The 14,135-nt window shown below is 41.3% G+C and overlaps 1 protein-coding gene and 1 long non-coding RNA gene across 4 annotated transcripts in view; both read right to left on the bottom strand.

The window, feature by feature from the left end:
- TUBGCP2 (tubulin gamma complex component 2) overlaps positions 1-14,135 on the bottom strand; it is a 362,650-nt gene that overhangs the window by 68,729 nt on the left and 279,786 nt on the right. The window lies entirely within an intron of this gene.
- On the bottom strand, positions 405-2,413 carry LOC143768571 (uncharacterized). Its single transcript, XR_013213950.1, has 3 exons — positions 2,371-2,413; positions 1,844-2,042; positions 405-1,674 (listed from the first exon to the last, which is right to left on the bottom strand). It is a non-coding gene; the product is annotated as an uncharacterized LOC143768571 (long non-coding RNA).

Genomic DNA, 14,135 nt, shown 5'->3' with positions numbered 1-14,135 from the left:
TGTGTGCCTCAATGTGTGTCCTCTTCCTTTTTTCTCTCCCGCGGCAGCTCCCCCAGAATGACGGCTACGGGAGGATGAGGGCCTGGCAGGAGCAGGAGTCGGCGGCACAATGCTATGGTGCCTGTGGTGGCGTCGCTTGGCACATGGACCTCGGTGGGGTGGCTGGAGTGGCTCTGCAGCAGGAGTCGGAGTCATGCTAGCCAGCGACGGCACTACGGGCATTGTCGCTGACTGCATGACCCGAGCCTGCTGCAGAGCCCTCACGTAGGCAGTGTTGCAGGCCTGCATCACCGAAATTTGGAGTTCTGGCGTAAGGTGTTCCACCATTCCCTTAGCAATGGTACTAAAAAAATGTTTGGCCGGACTCGAGAGCTCGGATTCCATAGTTTCAAGGCGCTGGTCGATATTGGACAGACGAGTGTCCATTTTATCGCTCAACGCCTTGAAACAGTTCTGGAAAACCGTGCTCAAATGCAAAAATTCGGGCATGGCTGGCCTGTCCGAGGCCCGCTGGCGCTGTCGGGAATTCCCGAACGAAGGTGCGCCAGAGGCCTCGGGCAGGGGAACACCTGATGGACCGGCTGCCGGTTCTCCAGATGGTGGTGCAAGCCTGCTGTCGTTGTGGGAGGGCTGTGACGGGTCAGATGGCGATTCATGAAGGTCCGCTCCTGCGGGGCGAGCTCGCTCGAGGGTGCTGCTGTGTGTCCTGTGAAAAGATAAGGAAAAAATTAGTCTTCAAGTAATAAACTATCACATACGCCAACTCCTGTAATAAAATTAACATTACATGACACAACAATACATTACAATCCCCTGTCTCTCAGTCTGTGTGGCCTATAATAAATTGCTGATTGTTATCGCCAGCTGACCGTTATGGCTGACGATAACAATCATGGACATACCTACGGCAGAAAATGACTGCTCATTCCCGCTGCCAAAGCCTTTTTACCGCATACCTCTGTCATCGTTAAAAAAAATTTATGTCTAAAAATCTTTCTTGACGCTGCCTATGCCGCAAAAATAGTATAAAATTTAAAGTCAAGATAAAAATAAAAAAAAAAATAAAAAAAAAATACACAGTGACTTTGCTGATCTGAACGCAGGAACGGCCATGACGTTAGGATCATGTGATCGAGACGTCATCATTATTCCTGCGATCAGAACTACCCTGACTCAGAACGTAACCTGTCATGGACTACAAGGACTCACGCTTAACCATAAAAATTACTAATGGGCTATATACCATTCCACTAGGGAAAAAGTTACGTGGATGGCCAATATGCTACGCTGACTACATGGATGGCCAATACACTATGTGCCTGGGAAATATACTATGTGGATAAGTGGCTTGAACGTGTACTATGTGGCTGCGATATAGTGGCCTGGCAATATACTATGTGGATGCACAATGTACGTGGCTGGGCAATGTACTATGTGGCTGTGCAATATGCTATGTGGCTGGGCAATGTACAATGTGGCTGTGCAATATGGTATGTGGACAAAATACTTACTGTCGGCGGCCAAGGATCGGTCTTAGGAACTGTAGTGCCCTGTTATATTTGTAGGGCACAGACTTGGCCGCAGCAGCACCACTGCGAGCTTGCTCCTCCTCAGCACGGATCCCCTTATTGAAACGGTCCTTCATGGATCGCCATCTGGTCCTCAACTTTTTAACTGTGAATGCAAAGAAAAAAAAAGGTTACATATTTAGCATTTTAAAAGGATAAAACAACCGTGTGCGATGCAAAGTTTAGGCGTTGATCGCATCACACACGGTTGTGTTTATCCTGGCAAGATGGGTCATAGCAGCGTATCATCAGCAGGGCGTATCAGCAATACTCACCAAAGTTGCTTTTGTCACTGCTTGAAGCGCTGTCAAAGCCATCCCACAGCGACTTTGCCACCTCCACCCACAAACGCCTCAACACCACCTGGTCCATGTGCCGGGGGTCACGGCTGTCCCACAACGGGCCACGCTCCTGGATGCTGGAGATCAGGAGGTCCACATCAATTCCGGTATCTCCTTGGTCCCGTTGTGAAACCTAGAAAAATTAGAAAACATTAAGGTTACAAATATGCAAATATTAACAACCACCAGCACCTGTCATGATATGTACCTTTGCCCTATCCTGTCTTTGCCATTTGATGTATGTATATTGCTGGTTTCTACACCTGTATTTTGTAATGTTTTTGTGCAGGGAGTTCAACTTTATGTTACCTTCCCCCAATACTTGCTGCCCTTAAAATCTATAATGTAATTAATCTTTGTAAACATCCCTAGTAAAAGCAGGATGCTCCTCAAATGTAATGTTCCTCACAGCAGGATGCTAGTCAATAAAAAAAAATTAAAAAAAAAAAAGAAATACTCACTCGCCGGCCTGACGCCACACCTTGGCCCCGAGCTCTCTGCTCCCGCTGACTGCTTCTCCCTCACTTGAAGAAGCCTGTAAAAATTGTTTACAAAAATTATTGTCAATGCTACAAATGGCAGCGAATAGTAAGCAACTGGACATAATTACTCACCGCACTCCCCCGCGCCGATTGGCTAGATGCTGCAGAAGAACTTGGCATTCTTGAAAAATTGTTCTGCAAAGAAAAAATGATCAAAAAATCACATCCAAAGCTAACAATGGCACATATAATAAAATAGGCCAAAAAAAAAATTTACAACCACAATTGACTGTTGAATGAAAGGACAATGCAAACTCAACAAGAGACACCACAACGCCATACATTGCAAGAGATTACAATAGAAGATACAACACAAGAATAGACGCAAACAAAATTAAGCAAAAATAGACACCTATGTCCAAATTTTTTAAAATAAAAACTTTACAAAAAAAAACTTTATTTATACAGGAAAAAAAAAAGGCACAATGAAATAACAAACTAATGAACGCCATACTTTACAATTACATCAAGACATGATCCAAAACAACACCATCTGGTGACATATAACCACACAAATACATCATAAAAAGGCGATAATAATACCATTCTAGATAAGATAAACCATCAGAGATAAAAAAAATCCAAAAAAAAAATAAAAAAAAATTGAAAATAGAATGGCATATAGCCGCACGGAATTACAAATGAAACATCATAAATGTAGCCCCCCCACCAGCAAGAAAAGACACTCAAGGAAAGAAAAAAAAATGCCAACAGCATAATAAAACACAGCAAGACATGAGCCAAGAAAACGCCATACAGTTACCCCCAACAATAGAAACAAGAAAAAGACATGCACCAGAAATTTACAAGAAAAAATCAGCCAAAAAAAAAGACATTGAACAACCGCATGACACCAGAACAACCCAAAATCCATTAAAACCAATCTAAAACCAAGCAAGGCCGAAGACAATAAACGCCAGCATAAAGTACATCAGAACCAGATTTACAAAACACAATATTTCAATAACCCACAGTGCCATAACCGTACAATAGCACAGACCAAACATTGCACAAATTTAATCAAAATCAAGAAATAAAACACAGAATAAAAAATATGCAAAGAGAAATATATACTTACAGGTTTGGAAAGCAGATTGCTCCTCTCTGTGACTTGTCTGGATAGCCTTGTGAAAGACAATGGCAACCCTCCTTTTATATATATATATATATATATATATATATATATATATATATATATATATAGTGTTTTTTTAGTGTCTAGACAAAGTCTAGACAATGTTTTGCATTTTTTATTGGACAACGCATGCGTCGTACAACGCACCACGACGCAAGTACTTGCGTCGTCTGCGTTGTCAATACAAGTCAATGGGGAATAAGGCGCATCGACGACGCAAACACGACACATGCATTTTTTTAAAACGTCGGCGCCGCCCGAAAAATGCAACATGTTGCGTTTGCCGCGCCCTGACAGGTGCGCCCTAACGCCGCATGCGGCGTACAACGCAACACAACGCATGACAACGCATGTACATGCGGCGCCAATGTTAAAGATAGGGCCACACGACGCATGCGTTTTCATGCGGCGACGACGCTGCGGCGCACACCGCAAATGTGAACGTAGCCTTAGAAATTTCCTTATTTTTGAAAGAAAAGCACAGTTTTTTCCAATGAAGCTAACACTAAATGATTCAGAAATACACTCTATACAGTAGTGACCAAACGTTTGGACACACCTACTCATTTAAATATTTTTCTGTATTTTCATGACTATGAAAATTGTAAATTCCAACTGAAGCCATCACAACTATGAATTACCACATGTGGAATTATATGCTTAACAAAAAAGTGTGAAACAACTGAAAATATGTCTTATATTCTAGGTTTTTCAAAGTAGCCACCTTTTGCTCTGATGACTGCTTTGCACACTCTTGGCATTCTCTTGATGAGTTTCAAGAGGTAGTCACCGGAAATGGTTTTCACTTCACAGGTGTGCCCTGTCAAGTTTAACACCTTCACCCCGAAGCCTGTTTTCACCTAAGTGACAGGGCCAATTTTTACAATTCTGACCACTGTCACTTTATGAGATCATAACTCTGAAACACTTCAACGGATCCTGGTGATTCTGAGATTGTTTTCTCATGACATATTGTACTTCATGATAGTGGTAAAACTTCTTCGATATGACTTGCATTTATTTGTGAAAAAAAAACAAAATTTGTCGAAAATTATGAAAATTTAGCAATTTTCAAACTTTTAGTTTTCATGCCCTAAAATTAGAGTTATATCACATAATATAGTTAATAAACAACATTTCCCACATGTCTGCTTGACATCAGCACAATTTTGGAAACATAATTTTTTTTTGTTAGGGAGTTATAAGGGTTAAAAGCTGACCAGTGATTTCTCATTTTTGCAACAAAATTTGCAAAACCATTTTTTTTTACGGACCACCTCACACTTGAAGTGACTTTGAGGGGTCTATATGACAGAAAATGCCCAAAAGTGACACCATTCTAAAAACTGCACCCCTCAAGGTACTCAAAACCACATTCAAAAAGTTTATTAACCCCTCAGGTGCTTCACAGGAATTTTTGGAATGTTTAAAAAAAATTGAACATTTAACTTTTTTTTCACAACATTTTTACTTCAGATCCAATTTGTTTTATTTTACCAAGGGTAACAGGAGAAATTGGACCACAAAAGTTGTTGTACAATTTGTCCGGAGTACGCTGATACCCCACATGTTGGGGTAAACCATTGATTGGGCACATGGCAGAGCTCGGAAGGGAAGGAGCGCCATTTGACTTTTCAATGCAAGATTTGCTGGAATTGAGATCGGAACCCATGTCGCCTTTGGAGAGCCCCTGACATGTCTAAACAGTGGAAACCCCCACAATGGACCCCATTTTGGAAAGAAGACCCCCTAAGGAACTTATCTAGATGTGTGGTGAGCACTTTTAACCCCAAATTGTTTCACTAAAGTTTAGAATGTAGCAATGTGAAAATTAAAAAAATCATTTTTTCTTTCCACAAAATGATGTTTCAGCCCGCAATTTTTTTTTTCTCAAGGGTAACAGGAGAAATTGGACCACAAAAGTTATTGTCCAATTTGTCCTGAGTACGCTGATACCCCATATATGGGGGGGGGGGGGGGAACCACCGTTTGGGCACACGGCAGAGCTCGGAAGGGAAAGAGCGCCGTTTTAAATGCAGACTTAGATGGATTGGTCTGCAGGCGTCATGTTGCATTTGCAGAGCCCCTGATGTACCTAAACAGTAGAAACCCCCCACAAGTGACCCCATATTGGAAACTAGACCCCCCGAGGAACTTATCTAGATGTGTTGTGAGAACTTTGAACCAACAAGTGTTTAACTACAGTTTATAACGCAGAGCCGTGAAAATGAAAAATATTTTTTTTTCCACGAAAATGATATTTTAGCCCCGTTTTTATTTTCCCAAGGGTAACAGGACAAATTGGACCCCAAAAGTTGTTGTTCAACTTGTCCTGAGAACGCTGATACCCCATATGTTGGGGGGGACCACTGTTTGGGCGCACAGGAGAACTCGGAAGTGAAGGAGCACTGTTTTAGTTTTTCAAAGCAGAATTGGCTGGAATTGAGATCGGATGCTATGTCGCATTTGGAGAGCCCCTGATGTGCCTAAACAGTGGAAACCCCCAATTCTAACTGAAATCCTAACCCCAACCTTAACCCTAGCCCCAACCCCAACCCTAGCCCTAACTCTAGCCCTAACCGTAGCCCTAACCCTAACCCTAATGGGAAAATGGAAATACATACATTTTTTAAAATTTTATTATTTTTCCCTAACTAAGGGGGTGATGAAGGGGGGTTTGATTTACTTTTATAGCGTTTTTTTGGCGGATTTTTATGGTTGGCAGCCATCACACACTAAAAGACGCTTTTTATTACAAAAAATAGTTTTTGCATCACCAAATTTTGAGAGCTATAATTTATCCATATTTTGGCCCACAGAGTCATGTGTGATCTTGTTTTTTGCGGGACGAGTTGACGTTTTTATTGGTACCATTTTCGGGCACCTGACATTTTTTGATCGCTTTTTATTCCGATTTTTGGGAGGCGGAATGAACAAAAACCAGCAATTCCTGAAATTCTTTTAGGGGGGGCGTTTATACCGTTCCACGTGTGGTAAAATTGATAAAGCAGCTTTATACTTCAGGTCAGTACGATTACAGCGATACCTCATTTATGTAATTTTTTAATGTTTTGGCGCTTTTACACAATAAAAACTATTTTATATAAAAAAATAATTGTTTTTGCATCGCTTTCTTCTGAGAGCTATAACTTTTTTATTTTTCTGTTGATGATGCTGTATGGCGGCTTTTTTTTTGCGGGACAAGATGACGTTTTCAACGGTACCATGGTTATTTATATCCGTCTTTTTGATCGCGTGTTATTCCACTTTTTGTTCGCCTGTATGATAATAAAGCGTTGTTTTCTGCCTTGTTTTTTATTTTTATTTTTTGCGGTGTTCACTGAAGGGGTTAACTAGTGGGATAGTTTTATAGAGCGGGTCGCTACGGACGCGGCGATACCAAATATGTGTACTTTTATTGTTTTTTTTATTTACATAAATAAATGGATTTATTGGGAAATGTTTTTTTTTTCTTTATTTGGGGAATTTTTTATTTTATTTTTATACATTGTATTTTTTTTTCTTACTTTTTACCATTGTCCCAGGGTGGGACATCACTGTTTTAGATCAGATCGTTGATCTGACAGTGTGCATAGCACTCTGTCAGATCAACGATCTGACAGGCACGTTCCACAGGCTTGCCGGCGCCTGCTATTAGGAACTCTCAGCAGGCGCCGGCAAGCCAGGTCATTTCATGACCCGGAAGGAGTCCCGCGGCCATCTTGGATCCGGGGACTCCTTCCAGGTCACCGGAGCAGCGCGATCTCATCGCGTTGCTCCGGTGGGAGAGCGCAGGGAGCCCCCGTCCCTGCACGATCCACCTCTATGCCGCTGTCACTATTGACAGCGGCATCAGAGGGGTTAAACGCCCGCGATCGGCGATAGCGCCGATCGTGGGCATTGCTGCGGGGTGTCAGCTGTCATATACAGCTGACACCCGCACCCGATCACCGTGGCGCTCAGCGCGAGACCGCGGTGATCGAGCCGCCGTACTAGTACTGCGGCTGGCACAAATGCAGTGCCGGCAGGGGTTAATAAGTGGGATTTCTTGCCTTATAAATGGGGTTGGGACCATCAGTTGTGTTGAGCAGATGTCTGGTGGATACACAGTTGATAGTCCTACTGAATAGACTGTTAGAATTTGTATTATGGCAAGAAAATAGCAGCTAAGTAAAGAAACATGAGTGGCCATCATTTTGAACTTTGAAAGTGACCCCAAGTGCAGTTGCAAAACCCATCAAGCGCTACAAAGAAACTGGCTCACATGAGGACAGCCCCAGGAAAGGAAGACCAAGAGTCACCTCTGCTTCAGAGGATAAGTTTATCCAAGTCACCAGCCTCAGAAATCGCAGCTCAGATTAGAGACCAGGTCAATGCCACACAGAGGTCTAGCAGCAGACACATCTTTACAACAACTGTTATGAGGAGACTTTGTGCAGCAGGCCTTCATATTAAAATAACTGCTATGAAACCACTGCTAAGGACAGGCAACAACAGAAGAGACTTGTTTGGGCTAAAGAACATAAGGAATGGACATTAGACCAGTGAAGATCTGTGCTTTGGTCTGATGATTTCAAATTTTAGATCTTTGGTTCCACCCACCGTGTCTTTGTGCGACGCAGAAAAGGTGAACGGAAGGACTCTACATGCCTGGTTCCCACCGTGAAGCATGGAGGAGGAGGAGGTGTGATGGTGTGGGGGTGCTTTGCTGGTGACACTTGGGGATTTATTCAAAATTTAAGGCATACCGAACCAGCATGGCTACCACAGCATCTTGCAGCGGCATGCTATTCCATCCTCCATCCAGGCTGTGTAAGGGCTATTCGAGGGCCAATCGAGATGGTTTGGGGTAAGCTTGACCAGAGAGTGAAGGCAAAAGGGCCAACAAGTGCTAAGCATCTCTTGGAACTCCTTCAAGATTGTTGGAAGACCATTTCCGGTGATTACCTCTAGAAGAGAATGCCAAAAATGTGCAAAGCAGTCATCAAAGCAAAAGGTGGCTACTTTGAAGAACCTAGAATATAAGACATATTTTCAGTTGTTTCACACTTTTTTGTTAAGTATATAATTCCACATGTGTTAATTCATAGTTTTGATGCCTTCAGTGTGAATTTACAACTTTCATAGTCATGAAAATACAGAAAAATCTTTAAAAGAGAAGGTGTGTCCAAACTTTTGGTCTGTACTGTACATTGTTAATGTGGTAAATGACTATTCTAGCTGCAAACGTCTGGTTTGTAATGCAATATCTCCAAAGGTGTATAGAGGCCCATTTCCAACAACCATCACTCCAGTGTCCTTATGATACTTTGTGTTTTCTAACTATGTAAGAAGTCTAATGGATGGTTAGAATATCCTTGAAAACCCTTGTGCAAGTATGTTTGCACAGCTGAAAACAGTTTGGCTGATTAGAGAACCTATAAACCTGACCTTCCTTTGAGCTAGTTGAGAATCTGGAGAATTACATTTGTTGGTTCCATTAAACTCTCAAAATGGCCAGTAAAATCTAACTTTCATGTGAAACTCGACAGTCTATTGTAATCCATAGAAATAAAGGCTATTCCATGTGAGAAATTGCCAAGAAACTGAAGATTTCCTATAACGGTGTGTACTACTCCCTTCAGAAGAGAACACAAACAGGCTCTAACCAGAGTCGAAAGAGAAGTGGGAGGCCCCACTGCACAACTGAGCAACAAGACAAGTACATTAGAGTCTGTAGTTTGAGAAATCAACATCTCACAGGTCTGTAATAATTATAGGAGATAACTCAGGAGACTCTTTGCATGGAACAAGACAACTACAGGACACAGTTTTATAAGTGGTAAAGTCTATATTATCACACGGTGATTCAAACAGGGGCAGACAGAAACTCAAGTCCACAACACTTGGAGTAAATATTAAATGCAGCTTAGCAGTCTATAGGAAACTTCAGAGGAAAATGCAATCACGCAGAAAGTTTATGAAGCACAATTATTCTTGAGGATACTTGACACGAATAAATCCTTGCTTAGTCCACAACACAGATAGATATGCTTATAAGGCAGTTCAAATAATATCTTAGCTCAACCAGGGAGGCCTGGGTAATAGTCTCAGGTTCTTGCAGAGCAGAAACAGCTTACATGTCCAGCAAATGCAGATGGAAGTAAACACGAGCAGCAGATGAAGGAGGATTACTGGAACTGGTGTATGCAGCAGGAACTCAGAGCAGAGTAGCAGGATAACCCCACAGGTTCACAGGAGCAGGTATATAGCCAGGGAGTCACCAGAGGTCAGGAGCTGGATGCAAGGCAGAATAATCTAGCACAGACTGAAGGCTGGGGTGGAGATTTATAGCAGGAAGACACACTGCACATGAAACCAAAGACGCCATCTTGGAAAAGGGCAGTAATGCACAAAAGGTAATAAAAAATGTTCAGAGTCCTGACAACATGTGACAGACGTGACAAAGTCTGGAGACACCGTAGAGAATGTTCTTCTGCCTGCAACATCCTCCAGCAGGACCGGTTTTGTCAGTGGGTCAATAATGGTGTGAGGAGGCATTTCTTTGGAGGGCCGCACAGCCCTTCATGTGCTGGCCAGAGGTAGCAATACCAATTTAAATAAGCCATAAACAGGGGCTAAAAAGGATAAGACCTAAAAGAACAAAAAAAAAAACCCTAGAAAGAAATTTTTTTTATCAAATATGTAAAAATAGAAAACAATAACAAGTGATAAAAAAAAAATCACACCCAATTGAGGGTATATGGCAAGGAATCAGGGCAGCGGTCTATGAGGAATGATATTGATTTTGATAAACATATATATCTCCCCCGACTAGGCCCTAGGATCTGATGGCCTACGTAACAGTGGAGGTTGGAACCCTAATTTTGCGATGTGGCAGGAGCCTCTGGTCCAGAACCAGACGTTTCCCAAAACCACCAAGGCCCAAACCCAGGCCGCACCCTTCACCACTGGGTTTCTTTTGGACTGCAGACAGGAGAGACATGATTAAGCTGCTAGTGAGCAGACTGCAGGGCCTATGCTGGTCGGAAGAAAGAAACAAGCGAGCAAGACAAGTGGTGGCGGAATGCTAGCGGGTCGTTAGACGCAAAGTTCCGACAGTTGGCATCTCATTGTATATAACCAAAAAGAACCATATATTCTCAGTGGTTTATACTATGCGTTTCGGGGGTCTCATGCCCCCTTCATCAGGTGTGGTATCTCCTGATGAAGGGGGCATGAGACCCCCGAAACGCATAGAATAAACCACTGAGAATCCATGTTATTTTTGCTGAGTTTATCCTTGCGGCAGCGTGGAGTATAACTACAAATCTTCTTTGAATATATGGTTCTTTTTGGTCGTGGATGACCTGTGGATCTGCAGCAGCCGCCAGCCTATATGCCTTTATCTCATCCTAACCAGGTGAGCAAATTTCATAATATTTTCTCTCCTTTGTAACGTGGATAAGACCCTATTGCACTTTTCTGTCTCCCTATTCATTGCATATGACCGGCAGAGCAGATGGGCGTCCATAGATGAGTTTGGAGCCTGTCACCACATCTTATTCAACCAGTGGGCAGTAAAGATGGAACACTGGCCTCAAAGGCTGGATGAGCTGATAGGTGGATCAGGGTCACGTTTCTCAAAATGGAGGGGTAACATCCGGTGGGTGTGATCTCAGAAGGATGGGAGCAGGATGAACACTTCTAGCAAAATGATCAGGCCTGGGAGAGGCTCCTCAAGGCAGCTTGAGTCAGAGCTACCAGCCCCTAGAGATTGGACTGTCCTTGCGGTCCCCACCTTCTACATGGGAGCAGGCGATGGTGGAGGTGACTGTCCTCAATTCTACATGTTGGGGGCTTCGGCACTACTCAAAGTTGGGTCACTTAAAAACCCAGGCACCTGGGAATCGGGCTTCAGGAAGAAGGTGGAGGCAGTTCCCCCAGACGCTCGAGGAGGGAAAATAAGAAGCGGACACCTGAAGAGGATTACTATATTACCCTCCTTATAATTTTTTCTTGGATTTGCACTTTGTGCAAAGCCTTTGAGTGTAGGAGAACAACTTCACTTTCTAAATATTTTAATGAGGGACACCAGTTGTTGCCTTTCAGAGGTCTATAGATGACAACAACTACACTTTCAAACTATTTATGTTAGAAAAAAAAAAATTGAACTGAATTTTTCATCCATAGAGTATTACATGCTTTGTGGTACATTACAGTAGTATGTAAAACTAAAAAAAAATGTTCAACTTTTTTTCTGGATTCAATTAGTCATCCATACAGTTTAAGGTGCTTTGTGTAAAAGCACAGTGGTTTAAAAAACTGCTTGAACTGGTACAAGTCACAAAATATTTTTGTTCCAAAAATTGACTATTGTCAGACATACTGTATAACCTGCTGTGTGTGAAATTTCGTTGGTTTGAAATAATAACTAACATTGGCATGTTACAAGTGTACAAATTTGGTTGTTCAAAAACTTAAAACAGTCCTCACTCCGACAATGCAATGCAGGCAATGAATAACTAACGTCTGAAACAAGTTTGCATCATTTTTTTTTTTTGCGGTATTGGAGCTGTGACATTTAATTTTTTTTGTATAAATAAAATGTATGGCTTTTAACAAACAAATTCAATGCTGGCGAGTACAAAATAGTCGATGGTGAGTATAAGGTTTTTTTTTGTTTTTTTTTTTACATTTATTTAGTCTGAATTATACAGTTCAGAAAAATGGTGGCCTGAATCTTTGTGGAAGCAAAAAATTATCCACATTTTCAGATCTGCGTTTTATTTATATAATTCAAGTAGAATTCAATTCCCCTGCAATGTGTTCACTCATCTTTAGTTATTAATGACTGCCTTTGGAATGTTTTGCCATTCTGAATACACTTGGGCACACAAATCATCAAGATCCCTGCTGGCAGCAACCATTGCAATTGCAGACCAATCATAGTCCCATATGTGCTCAATGGGAGACAAGTTTGGAGACGCTGTATGGGCAACATATTAGCACCTTTAGTCCTTGCAGGCTGTTCATGGTAATATAAGCAACATGTCGCCTGGCGTCTTTTGAAAAATTGCTTCTAGAACAATTTAGAGAAATAGGTGTACCACTTGCTCCACAATAAAATCATAATAACAAGTTGTAAGGGTATATGAATTGAAGGTCACCGAGGACCAGCTACTGTATATTTTGCCACACTATCTAATCCCAGGAGTAGGTCCAATGTGACATTCCCTAAAGATGTAACCAATGTCAAAAGTGAACATATATCAAATAATCACATGAAAGATATATATATGTTAAAAAATGATTTTATTACCAAAATTTATTACAAAAAAGAAAAAACGACAACAAATAATACTACAGTATTTTACAAAATGTATAATTAATGAGGAGACCAGATCCATATAATAAAAAAGATACTAGAAAAATATATAATTCATATACATATATGTGACCTTCCAGAGTGCAAAAACAAAAAACAATAGATGGCGCTATAATAGGCCTTCTATCCCAATAAAGTGCATATGCATCAATAATAATAGTCTAACCCAGACAATAAAGTGCATAAATCTCTGAAAAAATACTAGTACCAGTGTGAAGATGATCTGTGGCCCTCCAGGACTCCGACCCCAACGTACGTTTCACCTGAGTGGCTTTTTCACTCCTTGAAAAAGCCACTCAGGTGAAACGTACGTTGGGGTCGGAGTCCTGGAGGGCCACAGATCATCTTCACACTGGTACTAGTATTTTTTCAGAGATTTATGCACTTTATTGTCTGGGTTAGACTATTATTATTGATGCATATGCACTTTATTGGGATAGAAGGCCTATTATAGCGCCATCTATTGTTTTTTGTTTTTGCACTCTGGAAGGTCACATATATGTATATGAATTATATATTTTTCTAGTATCTTTTTTATTATATGGATCTGGTCTCCTCATTAATTATACATTTTGTAAAATACTGTAGTATTATTTGTTGTCGTTTTTTCTTTTTTGTAATAAATTTTGGTAATAAAATCATTTTTTAACATATATATATCTTTCATGTGATTATTTGATATATGTTCACTTTTGACATTGGTTATATGGTTATTTGTGGACATGAATTCGCTAGGGTGAATTTTGTTGTGTTTTTGTTATTCCCTAAAGATGGTCTCATTATGGCGTTGCCCACATGGTCTCCAGAACAATCTTCCACTATTATTTCACACAGGACAAAAAGCAAAGAGAATAGACCTGCAATCCAGCCTCCAGTAAACATTTGGAAACTATATGGGAAACACCTTTTAAAGGTCTACATGCAATTTTTCAACCTGGTAATGCTAAGACACGTTGTTCATTTTACTGTGAGCAGCTTGTAACAAGCTTCTAACACTTCACCTGCTTCTAACAATCACGAGTGGTGCAAAGCGCCACCCGCGATTGTAACCTGTTAAATGCCGTTATGAAACTGACAGCAGCATTAAAAGCGTGCCAACAAAGGAAAGCGTCATTCAATGATACCTTCGGTGTGCCCATGCCTGAGCTTCAAAGGGGACCTTGATTTTCACTGTACGCAGCA

Source organism: Ranitomeya variabilis, chromosome 4 (assembly GCF_051348905.1).
Source record: "Ranitomeya variabilis isolate aRanVar5 chromosome 4, aRanVar5.hap1, whole genome shotgun sequence".
Taxonomy (NCBI): Eukaryota; Metazoa; Chordata; class Amphibia; order Anura; family Dendrobatidae; genus Ranitomeya; species Ranitomeya variabilis.
Note: the sequence above shows the minus strand (reverse complement) of the source record. Positions and strands in the feature narration are given on the sequence as shown.